This window comes from Mesoplodon bidens, assembly GCF_964165515.1.
Source record: "Mesoplodon bidens genome assembly, chromosome: 1".
NCBI classification, from domain to species: Eukaryota; Metazoa; Chordata; class Mammalia; order Artiodactyla; family Ziphiidae; genus Mesoplodon; species Mesoplodon bidens.
In genome coordinates, this window is record NC_138176.1 from 84,841,990 (window position 1) to 84,857,180 (window position 15,191).

The following is a 15,191-nucleotide window of genomic DNA, read 5'->3' on the forward strand; positions in this document are numbered from 1 at the left end:
GTAGATACAAACTGGAAATGAGGAGGGAGATTCAGGGTTTGAAGACAGATTCAGAAGCCATCTCCATAGATGGGGACTGATTTTGAAGAGAGACTAGGGGACTGATAAGACCGGAGGTAATGTCCATGTATGAGGAATGGGAAGTGGAAGAAAAGTTCTTGAAGGAAACTGAGAAGATGCAGTTATTAAAGTAGAGGCTGTGGAGAATCAGGATGGTATAAGCTTTATGGAAGCCGAGGAAGGAAGTGGTTTCAAGAAGTAAATTGTGGCCAACAGCTCTAAGAGTTGCAGAGACGAGGAGGAGACATGAGAACACAGAAAAAGTTACTGGACCAGCACACTCACATTACACAATGTAGATATAAGTAGTCACAACTTCATTCTTTTAGCTTGCAATTACCGTAATTTTGTCAACATCAACATTACTCCTGGCGGCGCGTTTCCCGCCGCCGGGGTCAGGGGTTGGGGCTCGGGTCGCGGGGCGGGAGGGAGGCGCCGGCGCCAGATGCGGAGGCAGGAGCTGCGACCGGCCGCCGAGAGCCCGCGGAGCCCGCGACCACGGAGCCAGCCGAGTCGCCGCCGCCGCGCCTATGGCGGTCGCCAAGGACACCCACGAAGAGCACGACACGTCCACCGAGAATGCCGACGAGTCCAACCATGACCCCCCCCCCCAGTTTGAGCCCATAGTTTCTCTTCCTGAGCAAGAAATTAAAACGCTGGAAGAAGATGAAGAGGAGCTTTTTCAAATGCGGGCCAAGCTGTTCCCTTTCGCTTCGGAGAACGACCTCCCGGAGTGGAAGGAGCTGGGCACAGGGGACGTCAAGCTGCTGAAGCACGAGGAGAAGGGGACCATCCGCCTCCTCATGCGCAGGGACGAGACCCTCCAGACCTGCGCCAACCACTGCATCACGCCGGTGGTGGAGCTGAAGCCGAACGCGGGCAGTGACCGCGCCTGGGTCTGGACTACCCACGCCGACTTCGCCGGCCAGCGCCCCAAGCAGGAGCTGCCGGCCATCCGCTTCCTTAACGCCGAAAACACACAGAAATTCGAAGTTTGAAGAATGCAGGAAAGAGACTGAAGAGAGAGAAAAGAAAGGATCTGGCAAAAATGACAGTGCCGAGAAAGTAGCTGAGAAGCTAGAAGCTCTTTCGGTGAAGGAGGGCAGGGAGCCCGAGGACGAGACCAAAGAGGCGGCTGAAGAGGAGCAATGAGTCGGCTCCCGTTGTGTCCTTTCTCCCTGTCTTTTCCCTTTTTCTTTTTTTAAAATTTGCCCTGCCCTCTTCTTTTTGGTTTGTTTTTATTCTGTTTTGTTTTTACAAGGGACTTTATATACTGGCCTCCAATATTCAGGTTGTTTTTTTCTAAGTTTTTGCCCTAATGAAAATGACTTCAGAAAATCCGTTACCCAGTCGTGAGAATGTACTGTGCTAATTTTCTTTTCCATAGTGGAAACATTTATCTATAGTCATCAAAATAGCAAATAAACAACACATTTGTTGAACTTGGAAAAAAAATATTCCTTATTGGGTAAATCAGTCCCTACTTAGACACCCAGTCAATCAATAATGCTTATTGAGCACTCATAATAAAACAACAGGGAGGAAGCTTGGTGGGAGAGGTGGAAGCAAGTGTAACTCACAGTAAAATAAAATGGTTTCTGAACCATAGAGCTTGGGTGATCTTATTCCTTTTCTTTAGGTACATGGAGAATAGATGCAGGAAGATAACATGGTGATAAAAAGCTTATGAACTCACTCACAATAAGTCCAAAGAGTGTCCTGGCAAAGGTCTTTGAAACTGGGATCTCTATTTGGAAAAACCATTCCCCACAAACACAGGAGGCTCCTCCCAAGGGAAGTTCCCTGTGATCTTCCATGTCAGGGACCTAGTGGATGCTGCTGACTTGAAAGGCTCTTGAGAATTAGTGAAGAGAATAGGTAGGCTGGGGTCCATCAGTATGCCCACCCATGCAATTGGGGGCCATGTTTCACATCTCTCTGGTCTTCCTTCTGTGTGACCTAGTATGTAAGAGAATGTGCCTGGGAATCAGATCTGGATTCAAACCCCAGCTCCTCCGTTTATCAGAACTGTGGTTTGGAAAGCCATTTAATCCCTCTGGACTTTATTTTTGTCATCTGTGAAGATGGAAGTAATAACCCTATGTCAAAGATTATTGTTAAATTCTCTGTTCATGTGACACTAAATACATGGTAGCTACTCTAATTACTATCTGAGGAGGTCTGATGGAAAGAATGGTGATTATCCTAGTTGATTACGAGGACTGAGTAGTGTCAGAAAAATCTCAATCCTGATTCCCTTTACTACATGATAAAATGACTTGCAACTTTAAACTTTTTCAAAGCACTTTCGTATCTGCTAATACATGTTAGCCTTACAACAAACCTGCGAATGTGTGAGTGTTCGTTATTGCTCTTATTTTGTAGATGGAGAAAGAGGGCCTCAGAAGGGGACAGGGACTTATTTCAGTCACAAAAGGGGAAGGTCACAGAGTCTGCACTGGAACCCAGGGCTGCTTACTCCTGTCAGAGTCTGATGGGAAAAGCCAGGAATCTGCTGCCGCTTTTCTTGCCAAAATATCCCTCCACTTATGTAGAGAACACAATGCAGAGATGAGTTAATTCTCTAGTCACATCAAAGAGCTGCTTGTTGAACTTTAGACTTTTGGCAAGTCGTGCATCATTTCTTAGCTTCAGCAATTCCTTGACACTTTTCCTGCTTTTTATTTTTCAAGGCACTTTTCAATTTACCCTTAGTGTTCTCGAATAGTACGCATTGTTTTCATCCTTTCTGCATCTCAAAAAAAAATGTGGTTTATGTTTCCATTAGTTGACATTACCATCCAAATGCTTATTCAGATCAGAACATTGGTTTGGATATATGTGGTGCGTGTATGGTAGTGGGGGTGGTGGGAGGTGATCTCAAAGATGTTCAGACATGTCCTATTACTTTAAATCCTCCGATTTTAAGGATAAAGTGCACTTGTCTTCAACTTCGTACACCAAGTTAATTGACTGGTCCATTACTTAGTAGATTTTGTACTTGACTGGGAGGTGTAAGGCCCTAGACAAGCAGAACTCAGCCTTCTATAGTTTTGTTTACCCCTTAGGACCCTGTGGCACATAGGAGTGAGGGTGGGAGATGGAGGAGAGGGTCAAAAGTACAAGACTGCAAGTACTGAATCCATCTCCAGTGGAGGGGATGAGGATCCTGAATAGCTCTGCCCTACAACTTGTCCACAGTTGTGTGAGCCCAGGGAAACTATAGAGAATTCTTCAAGCCTCCTCTTGCAGTCTTCAATCATCTCAGGAAACAGACTGCTTCAGTCATCGTTTTCCTTCTAGAAGGAAGATGACTAGAAGAAAAGTTGAAACTTTCCCTCAAATTGCTCCCCCTAGAGTTTTTGAGAGGTAGGACCTAGAGTACCCTGCCATCCAGTAAGAGAGACACCCCTGGGGGTGCGGGGGAAGGACTAGTGTTCCTGCATTCTGATGCCATACATTCATTTTACTCTGATTTAAAATGTATTTCTCCAGGTTACCAATTTTTACATTGTAAGACAGATGACATTTTGATCCTACATGATATATTTCTATTCAAAGGGTTTTAGGATATATTTGTTCATTAGTATGTAAAGCTGAGAAGTACTGACTGTAAAGTTACTGGTAACACTAAATCTATTATTTTTATGAAAAGACAATGAATATATTTTCCCCTGGAGTGAAGATATATTTTCCGTTATCATATCAGGGCATCAGAGGAAAGCAGTTTCCTTGAATCATTACTCTCTGTCCCTTTCACTTCACTGACCAATCACAGAGATTTGAATCCTAAATTTAACTTTGGAAGTTTGCTACAAGTTTCAAAGAATTTGCTAAATAGGTTTCAAATGTTAGTCCTTTGTGCCTTGGGACTAAAGAATCAAAAGAAGAGTGATGGTTACTTTTATAGTAAAAACTTGGCACAAAATAAAACGGTACTTTTTTCTCTTTATCTTTTTTCCATGTGCTCACCTAAAGCAATAAACGTGTGGATGATTACCCCTGAGTTTTTCCAACGAGCTCAAGGAAGTTTAACAGCCTGAACAATGTGCTTTTTAAGAAGATCACTGTAAGCATTCATTTCAATTCAAGGAGTATCTTTCAAAGTTATTCTGAGACAAATATGGTGCAAAGAAACATGAGAGATAGAAAAGAAACAGGAACCCCAGGCTCTCGCTCTAGTCATCTGTGGCCCCTGCACTGTCTGGCTGTTCTCTCCTAGCTCTTCATCCTCTACTAACTCCTGTGTGTTGGAGTCTCCAAGACGCTGTCATTGGAGTGCCAGCCTTGGAGCAAGCCTTTTGTCTTCTCTATCTGTACTCTCTCCCTAGGTGTAGTGGGTTGAGTGGTGGCTCCAAAGAATTAGGTGTCACCATCCTAATTCCCAGAACTTCTAAGTGTTACCTGATTTTGGAAAAGGGATCTTTGCAGATGTAATTAAATTAAGGAATTTGGGATGAAGAGATCATCCTGGATTATTCAGGTGGGCCCTAAATCCAATGACAAATGTCCTCATAAGAGAAACACAGGGGAGATTTGGCAGACAGAAGAGGAGGCATTGTGACCAAAGAGGTAGAGCTTGGAGAGGTGTGGCCACAAGGCCGCAGTCAAGGATTGCTGACAGCCACCGGCAGCTAGAAAAAGTGAGGAATGGATTCTCCCCTAGAGTCTCCAGAGGGAGTACAGCCCCTAGAGACACCTTGATTTTGGACTTCTGGCCTCCAGACTGTGAAAGAATACATTTTTGTTGTGTTAAGCCACCAGTGTATACTCAGTTCGTTATAGCATCTACAGGAAGTTAATACACTAGGGAATCCCATCTAGTTCTCATCTTCAAATTCCATCTATAAATTTAAATCTCCAATCCTGACTGTCCTCTAGGTGCCACACTCATGTATCTACCTGCCTGCTTCACATCTGCACTTGGATACCTAATAGACATCTCAAACTTAGTATGGCCAACAGAATTCTTGATTTCTATCTCCTGCACCCACCACTCTGTTTCCTAGTCTTCCCTATCAATAAATGGCACTACCATCTCAGGCTTAAGGCTAAGGTCCAACTACTTCACGGCTCCAGCAAAGAACCTAAGCATCATGCTTGATTCTTCTCTTCCTTTCAACCCCCTCTACCTAATTCCTAGATGAGTCCTCTTGGCTACCATTTCAGTCCATTGTGTCTGACCTAAGCTTATGTTGTAGCTCTCTGATTTCTTCCCTGCCTCTACTCTTGTCACTTTCCACAAAAGCCAGCGTAAACGCCCTACAGTGCAACTCATTTCTTATCACTCTCTGCCTAAGATGTTCTAATAGCTTCCCACTGCACTTAGGATAATATCCACATTTCTTATCTTGGCCTACAGCAGTGGTTCTCAACTGGAGACTGTTTCACCCTCACAATACCAAAGACATTTGGCAATTTCTAGAGACATGTTTTGGTTGCTACTACTAGGGAGAGCCTACTGGAGTCTAGTGGGTAGAGCCCAGGAATGCTGCTAAACACCTTGCACCACACAAAACAGGGTCCAACAAGAAAGAATTATCTGGTCTCAAATGTCAATAGTGCCAAGGTTGAAAAACCATGCCCTACAGAGTCCACATGAGTTGACACCTGCCTTTTTTTGCCTCATTTCCTTCTACTTTTCCTCAAATATGCTAAGCTTGTCCACATCTCAGAGCCTTTGAATATACTCTCCCTTTGGATTGTAACATACTTTTTCTAGTATGTTGCATCCCATCTTTGCATTTCTGTATCTTCGTTATCCAGGTGTAAATTCTAATACTACCTCCTCAGAGAGGCACCACCCATCTAAAGCAGTCTCCACCCCATCCTATCCCTGCTCTGTCGCATTAGCCTGTTTTTACCCTCTATATTGCTCTTATTGGTACTTTATTTTATATTTTTATGAGTTTATCATTGGCTTCTTCCCTCTAAAATTGCAAAGTCCTCTAGGGTCTTTCATGTTCACTGCTGTTTGCCTGCATGTAGAGCAGCACCTGGCACAGAGTAAGTGCTTAATAAATATTCATCAAATCACTGACATACAAATGTAAAGCAATAGAGGATAATTAAGTAACCCATAAAATGTTTGGTCCCAAAAGTGATGCAGTGAATCACCAGGAAGGCAGGCTTATTTCTAATCCCTTGTCAATTTCTAGTATATGGCTCTTTGGATGTTACCTTCATTTAAGTCTTAACTCCCCTGACAGAATGAGAAGCTAGGGCCTTGTTTGTAGAAAAGATGTAATTTTACTTTTGAATCTACTCTTTTGAAGACAGAGCAGGCTTTCATGTAGTGGATGACTGGCAACCAGTTGTTAATGTGGTTGTAGATTTGAAGAATCCACGTAGAAGCAATGGCTGAATCCCTGAGAGCAGAGAAGCCCACTGAGGGATTGCTTTCAGAGAGAAAAGCCAAAAATTTGCCCTGAGAGAACCTACTGTTAGGAATAGAGGGGAAAGAAGAGTCAGCAAAGGAAATAGAGAAAACCTGATTAGAAAAGTAATAGGAAAACAAAAGAAAAAGTTTCTGAAGCCCCAATCACGGAATGATAGAAGACAGTCAATTTATAAAGGAGGCATTGATAATGCATTTTTGGAACTTTTATGCCTTTGGGTTGGGGGTACATGTTTCTTCCATTAATCAGTGAACAGCTAAAAATTTTCTGGCAATGCAAAAATAAACTTAGCTATAAAGTACCTACAAACAGAGAAGGTAATGAAAATATTCAGTTCTTACTTAAAAAAAAAAACTTAACCCTGCTATGAATTTTCCATAATTGTAAAGGGTTTCAGGATAATCCTCAGGCCCCTAATTTTTCTATTATCTATTTTACTTATTATGGAAAAACTTTTATCATTTCTAATAGAGCCTAAGTGTTGGAAATAGAAGTCATTTTTTTCCCCTTTCATCCTGTGTTGAGTGGTTGAGAAATCAGCTAGGGAGATTGGCAAAATTAAGAACTGGCAGAAACTTCTATCTGCCCCAAACTGATCCACTCATGTTTCCATGTTTGGAAATGGTTTCTTGGGCTTATCCACATTTTGTTGGCAGGTCGTATCTTTGGAGGATGACAGGCACTTTTCTCCCTACTATCCTACTAGTCATGATCCTGGGCTTGAGGAATGCAAACTGTCTGTAATGTCCAAAAGCTGAGGGCAAATTAAACTGAGGGCCAAGTGAAATTACGGGTGCAGCCATTGGGTGAGAACTTACTCCACTGCAGATACACATTACTGAGCTTGCCTCGAGGTGGTGTATTTTGTCCCATCATATGAAAAGAGAAATGAAAGAGAGGACATATTTGAAAGTAGGGTATAGAATGAGAGTTAAACATGTCTGAGGATGAATTAAGTTATTACATTTGAGATGCTAAGAAGAAATAGAGAGGGGATGGGATTGCAGATCACAGAAAGCCAAGTCTGACAGGACAAGCACAGTTAATCTAGGTGGGTCAGAGGATGGCAGTTCAGACAGAGGGACTCAATGACAATGGCTGTGAGGTTCTCCACCATCCATTCAGGTTGCTGGAGTGAAAAGGGAAACAGAAAGTGTGGTTTATTTCCATCATCTCTCCCTCTGGCTCCCATACCTCAGTACTCAAGCAATACCTTTTGGCCAGAATTGAGGTATGAGCTCTCTAGGGAGGAAGAAAAGGCAGTCTCCCTCCCCTTGGCAGTTTCTGGGTGGAGTCAACAGCTAGGAGAGGCTTGAATTCATTTCTCTTCCCCAGAGGCTGGACCTCTGGAGCACAGCTCCCTCCTTACCCAGCAGATCCCAAGGGAGGAACTTCTCTGCAGTCTCACATGGAGAAGGGAAGCCAGGGTATGACTGGAAGATCTGGTCATGAAGCCGTGGGATTTGGGATTGGACCCCAGGGCTGCTGCTAGGTCATATGGAACATTTATGCAAAACTAAAAAAAAAAAAATGCCACTTCTGGGATGATGCAATCCAAATCTGGGGTGCAAGACTTGGAAAATGAAAGATCCCCTAAACTGTTCCTCTTGGGCAGGGTGCAAACTGAACAAGTGGTGACCCAGTCTATCCCAGGTTGTATAGATTCTATAAATTCAAAAGGTTGAAGAAATTGATGAGATTCTTATAGGACCTGAATCCACTGATGTACTACTTGAAGAGTAGGTCCTTCCTCACAAGGCTCTAAATGACTAGCTAATAACATGGGAGTGTTTAAGGAACTGTACCTCACAATGGGTACATCTTTTCCCTCCTTCTTATCCAGTTACTTTAAAATAACAGTGACAATGGTTAGCTTTTACTGAGCACACTTGACAGGTTCCAGACACTGCACTAAGTCATTTACAGAGATTAAGTCAATGAATTCTTAGAATAACCCTGTAACCTAGGTGGGTATTATTATTCCCATTTAATGTTTCAGAAAACAGAGGCTTAGGTGGTTGAACTAGTAAGTGGTTTTTAACCTGGAGTGAATTTTAACTCCCACTCTATGCTGCTATTCCCTTTTCTTTCCCTCCCTCCCTTCTTTTTCTCCTTTCTCTCTGTCTCTTTCTGTCTCTGTCTCTGTCTCTCTCATGGTTCCTTTAAGAGGAACCATGTTAATAAGGTATTAATTGAACTTCCTGATAACTCTACAATTGACCTTTTAGCTCTGACATTCCCAGACACTGGGCTTTCCAAACAAATAGCTTCCCTTTGTTGTTTGGGGTTTGCCTCAGAGCCAGAATTTTGAAAATCCTGGCTTCAGCTTTCCACACCTAATGTATTTTCCACACCTAATGTATTACCTCCTTGCCAGGTGGTAATACATTTCAGCACACAAGCAAGAAAACAAAGCTCCACTTGGTCCTTGGCCTGAGGCTCTGTGGCTTTTCTGGCCAACCCAACCAAAAGCACAATGGGAAACCCCCCATCATGGTCATTTCTAGATAACCATTTGCCATCTGGGGAAAATGAATATAGAATAGTACCTGGTAGTTTCTATACAAAGAGGTTCCAGGTTTTTCCCCCATGTTTCTGGTACAGCTCTAGATAATTCCCTTAGATATTAGCCATCTCCTCAAGAAATCATAAGATATACAGCATCTTAAGTAAAATTTATAACACCAGAGCCTCTATGGTGGTATTCCCTTTGACTTTGCTTTGAAAAACCTTATATTTTACAAAAAATGTAGCGTCTACTTAAAACATGGACCTATCCATGCACCTTTAACCTTTGTTAGAGAATGTGATGTAATGAAGATACACAGCTAATCCATAAAATGTCTAATTTTCGTGAAAAATGTGTAACATCCAATATATTAGCATCCAAATAAGATAACCTAATGTTCTTGGTTATTGGATTCCAAAGACTGTAGAACATTTCCTTCTTTGGCCTTGGAGAAATTTGCTCTGGGATTTCAGCCTGGCCCTTGACTTGCTGAAAGACTACAGACTTAGAACAAAGCAAGCTGGCTAAGAACAAAGCAACTAGTGAAAATGAAAGTAAGAGGTCTAGAGCCCGAGGCTTAGCATGTGTTCTTTTTTTTTTTTTAACATCTTTATTGGAGTATAATTGCTTTACAATGGTGTGTTAGTTTCTGCTTTATAACAAAGTGAATCAGCTATACATATACATATATCCCCATATCTCTTCCCTCTTGTGTCTCACTCCTTCCCACCCTCCCTATCCCACCCTTCTAGGTGGTCACAAAGCACGGAGCTGATCTCCCTGTGCTATGCGGCTGCTTCCCACTAGCTATCTATTTTACATTTGGTAGTGTGTATACGTCCATGCCACTCTCTCACTTTGTCTCAGCGTACCCTTCCCCCTCCCCGTGTCCTCAAGTCCATTCTCTAGTAGGTCTGCGTCTTTATTCCCGTCTTGCCCCTAGGTTCTTCATGACCATTTATTTATTCTTTTTTAGATTCCATATATATGTCTTAGCATGCGGTATTTGTTTTTCTCTTTCTGACTGACTTCACTCTGTATGACAGACTCTAGGTCCATCCACCTCACTACAAATAACTCAATTTTGTTTCTTTTTATGGCTGAGTAATATTCCATTATATATATGTGCCACATCTTCTTTATCCATTCATCTGTAGATGAACACTTAGGTTGCTTCTATGTCCTGGCTAAAGAATGAAATTAGAACACTCCCTAACACCATACGCAAATATAAACTCAAAATGCATTAAAGACCTAAATGTAAGGCCAGACACTATCAAACTGTTAGAGGAAAACATAGGCAGAACACTCTATGACATAAATCACAGCAAGATCCTTTTTTATCCACCTCCTAGAGAAATGGAAATAAAAACAAAAATAAACAAATGGGACCTAATGAGACTTAAAAGTTTTGCACAGCAAAGGAAGCCATAAACAAGATGAAAAGACAACCCTCAGAATGGGAGAAAATATTTGCAAATGAAGCAACTGACAAAGGATTAATCTCCAAAATTTACAAGCAGCTCATGCAGCTCAATATCAAAAAAACCAAACAACCCAATCCAAAAATGGGCAGAAGACCTAAATAGACATTTCTCCAAAGAAGATATACAGATTGCCAACAAACACATGAAAGAATGCTCAACATCATTAATCATTAGAGAAATTCAAATCAAAACTACAATGAGATATCATCTCACACCAGTCAGAATGGCCATCATCAAAAAATCTAGAAACAATAAATGCTGGAGAGGGTGTGGAGAAAAGGGAACCCTCTTGCACTGTTGGTGGGAATGTAAATTGATACAGCCACTATGGAGAACAGTATGGAGGTTCCTTAAAAAACTAAAAATAGAACTACCATACGACCCAGCAATCCCACTACTGGGCATAGAAATCCCACTACTACCCTGAGAAAACCATAATTCAAAAAGAGTCATGTACCACAATGTTCTTTGCAGCATGTGTTCTTTAAAGAAGGAAGAAATTGCCGCAGGAGTCAGAAGAAAGTCACTGGCGGCCCTTGAACTTACTAATGCTAGTCAGACCTCCTGTTCCAGATAGATCAACAAAGTCCAGAAATGCAATATCTCAGTGTGACTGTTACAGCAGTGTCCTGGCTTCACTGAGATGTCTTCTCTCCCAGAGGTCATTTTACCATTTGTCATTTAACCATTTCCCCTGGTGCTGACATTCCTAAATCAGTATGGAAAATGAATGACAGATTTTCCAGATTGAAGCCCAGGCTTTGGAAGGTGACAACTAAGAAAGCATCGATAGCCAATTCTGGTCTCATTTAGTAACATCTCTAATCATGATACAGTGCTAGAGCATGCCAAGAAGGAAAGGGGACCAGATTTATGTGAGTTTGCTGAGGTTGAAAGAGCAATGTCTGCTACCTAGTCCTGGGGTTGAGGTTAGGGAGTGACAGGGTACTACTTTCGAAGATCATGAAATATATATATTGATTTGCCATAGGTAGAGAAAAATTTAAAGCTTCAAATATGTGATATTACTGGGTTTATTTTCTCCCCACCTCTTGAAAAGAAACTTTTGCAGAGACAAGATCGAGTGATTTTGAACACTACTGCATTTCCAAGTTAGGATTCCTAGACCTTTGTGGCAAAATAAAAAAACTGTACAGGCTTCCCTGGTGGCACAGTGGTTAAGAATCTGTCTGCCAATGCAGGGGACACGGGTTCAATCCCTGGTCCGGGAAGATCCCACCTGCTGTGGAGCAGCTAAGCCCGTGCGCCACAACTACTGAAGCCCGCGTGCCTAGAACCCATGCTCTGGAACAAGAGAAGCCACCACAATGAGAAGCACGCGCACCGCAACAAAGAGTAGCCTCCCGCTCGCCGCAACTAGAGAAAGCCCACGCGCAGCAACGAAGACCCAACGCATGGTACTTCCCTGGCGGTCCAGTGGTTAAGACTCTGTGCTTCCAATGCAGGGGGTGCGGGTTTGATCCCTGGTCAGGGAACTAAGATCCCACATGCCGCGCAGCGGAGCCAAACAAACAAACAAACAAGACCCAATGCAGCCAAAAATAAATAAATAAATGAATTTTAAAAAAACTGTAGAATGAGAGGAATGAGGAGACTGCTGTTCTGATTATAGCTTAGCTTCTATCCAGTTGAGAGAATCCAGTAAACTTTCCAGGTCAGTTAAAAAGAGGGGCTTGGCTAATTAGTTGACCTCAAGGGCCCTTGCACCTCTTAAATTCATTGCTAATATAAACACAGCACTCTGTCTCTGATAGGTTACCACATTTAGTATCTCCTACACTACACAGGTAAACTTTAGACCAAGGTCCCAATGTAGTATTGTCTTCATTTTTCTGTTATATTAAGTTGAACTGTAAGTCCCTGAATTGCTATATAGATATCTCATTGTACTTTGTAAACGTTCTGTATGGCTCCAAAAATGCATCTGAGACCCAAAAAACTTGTACTGTCTTTCAAACCACTTACACGTGTAGTGTTTAAAATGGAAACTGCAGTTGTATGGAAATACATTTCTCTCCAGATTGTAATAAAAGGTTTATGTGATCAATTAACAGTGCGTTTACTGCCCCCTGCTGCCCCAAGCAGAACACTGGATTTGGAAAGCCTGGTCTTACATCTTCTGACTGGGAAAGGCCAGCTTTTCTTTTACAGTCATTATTATTAATGCTTGCTGGCATATTCCAAATGTGACACTATCTGACTTAGAAAATCCCAACAATGAAGTAGCCCATGGCCTGAAACCAAATAAGCACTACGTTCTTGTGAGTCAGATTTTTCTAAAGTCTTCTGGGGTTTTATTAAGTTCTGGGTGTTCTTTCTATAAGATCACTAATATGTGGAAGTAGCTGTTTATTTAGAAGTTGATTACAGGGTGTTTTTTTTTTCTAAATCAGTTATCTTTTAAAACATGAAAAATTAGTAGAGATGGCAACAAAACTGATCTTAGATGAAAACCTTCCTTCTTAAAAAGTAGAGTGAAGCTTAATAGAATTGCTTTGTGGGAATGTTCTATTGTTTCCATTTAATATTGGGTGCTTACCATAAGAAAAAGATTGAGTGCTTTTATAGTTTCAATTATATCTTTGTCTACGTTTAATTAACAATATTAGGTGCCATTTCTGTTCATTCTTTAGGACTTCTATTTAATAATGATAGCAAAGGATAATAACTGACATTCGTGAGGCTTCCTGGAGAGGTACCTGTAAATTGTATTCATTACTCACCTAGCAGAAGCTTCTACCAGAAATCTATTTTACTCCTGAGTTATAAATTATCAACTGCTTTCATTCACTTAACAATTATATGTCAAATGCCTACCATGTACCAGGCACAGACTCTTGGATGAGTAAACTGAATTTCCAACCTAAGGTGCTCAACAGTTTAGTGAGAGCAAAATGTAGATAAACAGATGTATTACTGAGAAATTTCCACAGATTGTGCTTCTGTTTGTGCCAATCTAGAGTTCTAGTAGTTTGATGATTTCATTTGATTATTTATTGATTATTTCAGGATCCAGGGCACTAGTGACTAATTCTGTCCTGTAGGATTCCTTAATACTCGCTAAGAAAAACAGGAATAGGTTTTGCTTCTTTTTTTTTTCTCCACTGTATACTTTTTAATAACTTGATACCTCCCTTGGACAAGATGCATGCATGCATCTACCATAACTCACCAATCACAAATGTTTGTAAATAATAAAAAGATAAACATACTTCCAAATGCAGATAACCTTATTTTACTGTTATAAGTTGAGAGGAGTTGTAATAGAAAACTGACCATGCTAGATCCAATTACTGCCAAAACAGAGAGCTACAGATCCAACATTCCAGAACGAAGGTTAGTGACTTTGGTAAATGATTCTGATATTTAACTGGCTAGGAGTCAATAAACCTATTTAGCAAGTTAGTTTATTTGGTTACCAAGAGTGTGTTTTGAAAACACAAGGAATACTCGAGGGGTTTTGCTTGAATCCTCAAAGGCCATATAAGGAATACTCGGGAAGTTATTGCTCAGTGTTAAATGCTTTGATAAAGCTTTCCATTTTGTTATGGTTAAGGTAGGCATTTAGTTATATTTGCTTCAAAGGGTTTCCAGGATTAAGTCGAGGAGATCATACTGTAAGATGTGCAATGGGGGGCCTTTGTTGCCTTTCCATACATATGAGCTCTGAATGAAAACCCTAAACTTCTTAAGAATCTTAGCCAAGCCCAGCCTGTCTCCACTGGCCACCTCCATCTTCCAATGTGGAAGCAAAGTGGCCTTCTATTTGGGCAACTTCTTTCAGTCTCCTCCATCCTACAGCCAACATGGTTCTTCAGCCATCTGCATCACAGGAACATGGCAGGAAGTGTAACATCTAACTACTGTCCATTGGCACTTACCAAAAATTTGGTTGATGCAAACCAGTCTAAACTAAGGAATATTTTAAGAACAAGTTCCATAAAATTTAATTGTTTTTTTATACAAATAAACATTGTGAAATTTTAGGAGGCAATAATGAATCATCCCCTTCTCTCCCTTTTAATTTCGGAACCAATTAAGAAACAGACCAGAGTTAGATGGAGCCAAAAAAAGAAAAAGAAAAATCAGCTTTATTATTGGTAAAGTTGGCCTGGAGAACATGGTTTGATCTATGACCACATCGGGCTTTCTACAGGTTCCCTTCATCTTGGAAGCATTTGCAAGTGCAAAGAAAACTGTTCTACCTAGAAGAGTTATAGGTGCTCTATACTTCCTTGCAATAAATGAATGAATGAAGCAGTCAATCAAAAGTTACTTCTGCTTTCCTCAGAGGAACATCAACATAAATTCCACAGTACATGGAATCTTTTCATTTGTTTTGACCCTCGATGACCCTTTACCTCTTCGGACTTGCCGGCTATTAGCACGACACTCTCAGAGGTGGCAGAAAGCTGGAGTGGCTTTCAGACTGAGCACTTTTGGTGCCAGTAAGAGGTCCCTTCAGCACCTTTTCCTCTTCCTCCTCTCCCTTCATCTTAAAATACAACATGTTACTTTCTGGTGGGAAGGTAGATATATTTGATTTCTGAGATTGGTTCAGTGCCTTAGACCAGCTGTTTTGGCTCAAGTATGATTAATTTAAACACCAGCTCCTGTTTAGTAACTTACTCTAATCAATCAACAGGTATTTATTATGTGCCTTTTAAGCAGAAAACAAAGAAAAATGCAAAACAAACCTATGACTCTTAAGAACAT

General features: G+C 41.3%; 1 protein-coding gene and 1 pseudogene across 4 annotated transcripts in view; both read left to right on the forward strand.

The window, feature by feature from the left end:
* Positions 1–15,191, forward strand: part of SYNPO2 (synaptopodin 2) — a 170,029-nt gene that overhangs the window by 59,150 nt on the left and 95,688 nt on the right. The window lies entirely within an intron of this gene.
* LOC308613575 (ran-specific GTPase-activating protein-like) lies at positions 486–2,806 on the forward strand (annotated as a pseudogene). The gene has a single exon. The product of its transcript is annotated as a ran-specific GTPase-activating protein-like (transcript).